The following is a 5000-nucleotide window of genomic DNA, read 5'->3' on the forward strand; positions in this document are numbered from 1 at the left end:
TAATGTAGGTAAGGGAAGTCGGCAAATTGGATCCGTAACTTCGGAATAAGGATTGGCTCTGAGGAGCGGGGCGTGTCGGGCTTGGTCGGGAAGCGGGTTTGGCTGACGTGCCGGGCCTGGGCGAGCTGAACGGGACGCGGCGTATCTCTCTCTCGGGGGGGATATCGTCGCGCACCCCGGATCCGAGCTCGGTCCCGTGCCTTGGCCTCCCGCGGATCTTCCTTGCTGCGAGGCTTCCGTGGCGGTTTTACCGTCGCGGTCGTTCTCTTCGGCCGCCATTCAACGCTCAGCTCAGAACTGGCACGGACTAGGGGAATCCGACTGTCTAATTAAAACAAAGCATTGCGATGGCCCCCAAGGGTGTTGACGCAATGTGATTTCTGCCCAGTGCTCTGAATGTCAACGTGAAGAAATTCAAAAAAGCGCGGGTAAACGGCGGGAGTAACTATGACTCTCTTAAGGTAGCCAAATGCCTCGTCATCTAATTAGTGACGCGCATGAATGGATTAACGAGATTCCCTCTGTCCCTATCTACTACTAGTTTCCAAGATGGCGGCAAGTGGGACGGACGCGTGCACGTCGCTCCGCAGTCTATAAACGAAAAAACCGGGCAAATTAAAAAGTTCGGGCGTAAAAATTAATTTAAAGCAAAGTGGGAGTGCCGAGGAAAACGTGTAGTTAAAAAGAATCGTGGAGATCGCCGAATTCAGAGCGAAAAAAGCTAATGTAAATCGCCACGTGCGAAAAGTGAGGTTAGCTGACGCGACGGATAGGAAAAACCGAAAAATCAAAGATCTCGGGAGCGAAAAATAATTCAATAGGCAGAGTTAGTGCTTAAAATAAAGTGCATGCAAAAATATTAGTGGAGATTTCCGCAATAAGCGCGGAAAAAGCAAAGAAAGTGCCGCGTGTGCGAAGCGAGGTTAGGCCACGTGGCGGACAAAAACGCGTAAATCGAAGATCTCGGGCACGAAACTAAAATAATAGGTAGTGCGAGTGCTAAAAAATATAGTGCACACCGAAAGTTTAGTGAAAATTGCCGCAATAAGCGCGGAAAAACAAAAGAAAGTGCCGCGTGCGCGAAGTGAGGTTAGGCCACGTGGCGGACAAAAACGCGAAAATCGAAGATCTCGGGCACGAAAACTAAAATAATAGATAGTGCGAGTGCTAAAAACATAGTGCACACCGAAAGTTTAGTGGAAATTGCCGCAATAAGCGCGAGAAAAGCAAAACAAAGTGCCACGTGCGGGAGGATAGGTTAGCGGACGCGCGGCAGCCATCTTGGGTCGAGCGACCGAAGCGCCGCCGCCCGGGCATCTTGGGAACCAAGAGCACGCTGCTAGGCGGCAAATTCAAATTCAAATTCAAACCCAGGGGTTTTTGAACTGTGAAGAGCACGCCGCCGGACTCAGCGCGGGAGTGCTCGCGGGAACAAAGCGCCAACTGAAAGTCCGCGAGGGGGATTCAATACGCCGCTGGACATAGCCACCGGGAAGCGAACAGCCGCAGCGGCAGCCGCAAGAAGCGGCAAGGAGCCGGTGATGCCGACGCTAGGGCACTCGTCGCCAGGCGCAGAGGCCAGAGTGGTCCTCCAACCCCTGAGGAAACAGATGGAAAAGAACGAGGCCACTCCAAGCCCGAGGATACCAGAGAAGACGATGAGAGCAAGCCTGGGGAGAAACAACCCCCCCAGAGATGAGGAGAGATTGGCCGGGGAGGATAAGCGGCAAGTGCCCGATATAAAGGCACAGGCCAGTGACATAGAGAGGAAGGTCACGGCGTTCTGCTTAGACTCGGCCAGGAAAATAAACAAGGAACACGCCGCAGTAATCCTACGGCACTTCAAAGAAATGAGGGGCATTGTTGACGAGCTACTGCTCCATAATAGCTACCTGACAGGCAGGCTAGAGCAGAGTGCCGGAGATGAGAAGAATAAGGAAACGGCGATAATGAACGCCGTCAACAAAGCAACCAGGCGGCTAGAAACAGCCGTCTTGAGAACGACGCAGCAGGAACAGAGGGAGCCGACATATGCCGAAAAAGTAAAGATAACGAGCAACAAGGTCGAGCAGACGGCGGTCAAGCCGCCCAAAAATGTGGTCATAATTCGACCGGAAAGAGAAGGTGGCGAGATTCAAACGAGCGAAGAAGCACTTGACGCGGTGTTCACCCTAGTGAATCCCCGCAAGAGAGGAATCCAAGTTACGGCCGTCCGGAAAATAAAGGGAAACGGCCTAGCCGTTGAGACGACGAAGCCGGAGAGCCTAAAAGAGTTCACCGAGAACTCGAAACTAAAGGAGGCTGGACTAAAAGCTAGCACGCCGCAGCGGAGACCCCCCAGGATGATCATCTACGACGTCCCGAGGGACATTCCAGAGAAGGAGATCCTGGCCTGCATGAGGAAGCAGAACCAAGAAAGACTAAATGAGGACGACGTTGCAGCCATCAAGTTCTGCTTCAGGACCGGCAGAAAGGATCAAGAGGAGACGAACTGGGTCATCGAAGTGCCCCCCCAGGTAAGGGAGAAACTATTGAAAGGTAAGATCTTCCTCTCATGGAATGCCTGCAAAGTTAAAGATTACATAGCAATTAGTCGCTGCTACAAGTGTCAAGGATACGGACACGTGGCAAAATATTGCCGCGTTAACTACGAAATCTGCGCGCACTGTGCAGAAAGTGGGCACAGCACTAAAGAGTGCAAAGATAAGGATGGGCACGCCACCTGCGTAAACTGCAAGAGAGCAGGGAGGAAGGGCGACCACGCAGCTTCCAACGCGAAATGCCCAATGTATACGAAAGCCTTGGAAGCAATAATAGCAAGGACGCAATATGTATAAAGAGCAACGCAGGGACAGAAGAGGACTTGGGAGGAAAAGGGAAATAAGGATCCTGCAGCACAACATGCAGCGATCCAAAACAACTCCTTATGAGATCCGGACGCAAATGGACGCCGATGGGGATGACATAATATTAATGCAAGAACCATACAGCGTCGATGGGAAAATACCCGGATTCGGCACAGGAGTTGCGATCGCCTGCAGAGGGTCGAAGCACAACCCGCCAATGGCGGCCGTAGGGATAAAATCAGAGACCCTAACGCCCCTCGAGGTCGCCGAACTCTGCACAACACACTGTTCCTGCGTGCAGATAAGCGACGGGGAAACAGAGGTGTACGCGGCAAGCCTGTACTTTCCGCCGACAGGAAACATCGAGGTCGGCGTGCAACAGTTGGAGAAGGTACTACGGTGTCTCAGAGGCAAGAGGATCATCATCGGCCTGGATGCGAACGCAAAATCACCGCTGTGGTGCAGCAGGAGCACCGACGACAGAGGCGAGGCCCTAGAGGCAGTCATAGCGCAGTACGGTCTCCATGTCCTGAATCAACCAGGTCAACCCCACACGTTTGAAACAACTCGAGGGCGATCAAACATAGACGTGACGATGGCGAGCCCAGAGGCAATACTCCTTGTAAAGGGCTGGAGGATACGCGAAGATGGTACCTCCAGTGACCACCGGATACTGGAGACGCTCCTCGACTTCGGGACGAGAAGCACCACACCGCAGCTTCAGGAAAGACGCTATAACACGCGAAAAGCCAACTGGGAGGTATTTCAGAGTGCCCTCACAGAGAAAATGGAGGCACTCAAAGAAACAACCCTCCAGCAGGCAGAGGACGTCGAAAGAATGGCCGGGCAACTCCAGGCAACCCTGATAGGTGCCTGCGACACCGCCATCCCAAAGAAGAAATGGTACTACAGGTCAGTACCCTGGTGGACGCCCGAACTCACCAGAGCAAAGAGAAACACCTACCAGGCGAGAAGAAGGTATCAGGGGGCCAGGGACCCCGCTACGAGGGAGCAGGAGAAGCTGCGGTACAGGTCAACACGAAAGGAGTATAAGAGGATGCTGGCAAGAGCAAAAATCCAGAGCTGGCAGGACTTCGTCACCAAAGAGGGTAACAGGGAACCTTGGGGCATCGCTTACAAAACAGTCGCAAGGAAACTCAGAGGAGAGGAAACAACATCGACGCTGAAGACGCCGCTCGGATATACCTCCAACTGGCGAACGACCGCGGCAGCGATGTTGTCCGCACTTCTACCCGACGACGAGGAAGACACCGAAACGGAGGAGCAGAAGGAAATAAGGCGGAACTCGACAAACCCCCCCAACGTAGAAGACACCCCTGAATTCAGCTTCGAGGAACTCAGTGACGCCGTGAAACGGCTGAGGAAGGGGAAGTGCCCAGGCCCCGACCTGATTGAGGTCGAAATAATCCAACGGGCCTGGGGAAGAATACACCAGGAGCTCCTAAGGCTCATGAACGGCTGCCTCGCCTGGGGAATATTCCCCAAACGGTGGAAGGTCGCAAATGTTATCACCATCCCCAAGGGACCGGATCGGGACAGAAGCAATCCGAAATCCTACAGGCCAATCTGTCTGCTCTCCATGATAGGCAAGCTGCTAGAAAGGCTAATGGCCACCAGGATGGCACCTATCTTCCACGACCACGCGCTCTCCTCCGACAGACAATATGGCTTTCGCCCCGGAAGATCGACGGTGGACGCGATCATCAAGCTCCGCGAGAAAATCGAGCAAATGAGCGAGAAGAGGTACGTCCTCGCAATAGCACTCGATATATCAGGAGCCTTCGACAACGTCTGGTGGCCGAACGTGCTGCACGAGCTCAAAAGAAGAGAATGCCCCGACAACCTGTACCGGTTAACAAGGAGCTACTTCTCCGAAAGAACCGTACAGATTGCTGGGAAAAACGAAGCAGTGAGCAAGCCCGTCACGAAAGGATGCCCGCAGGGATCGGTACTGGGACCAAGTTTCTGGAATCTCGTATTTGATGACCTGCTGGCTGAGCTAGCGGGAAACGCGACAGGGTGCGAACCCATCGCGTACGCGGACGACATCGTGATTCTAATTGCCGGCAACACGAGGAACGAGCTCCAGGAAAAGGGACAGGAGGTAGTTACCCGAGTCTCTACCTGGTGCAC

General features: G+C 53.4%; 1 pseudogene; it reads left to right on the plus strand.

Moving 5' to 3' along the window:
* The window catches only part of LOC126928284 (large subunit ribosomal RNA), a 10248-nt pseudogene that overhangs the window by 2351 nt on the left and 2897 nt on the right, over positions 1–5000 (plus strand).

Source organism: Bombus affinis, unplaced genomic scaffold (assembly GCF_024516045.1).
Source record: "Bombus affinis isolate iyBomAffi1 unplaced genomic scaffold, iyBomAffi1.2 ctg00000789.1, whole genome shotgun sequence".
Classification (NCBI taxonomy): domain Eukaryota; kingdom Metazoa; phylum Arthropoda; class Insecta; order Hymenoptera; family Apidae; genus Bombus; species Bombus affinis.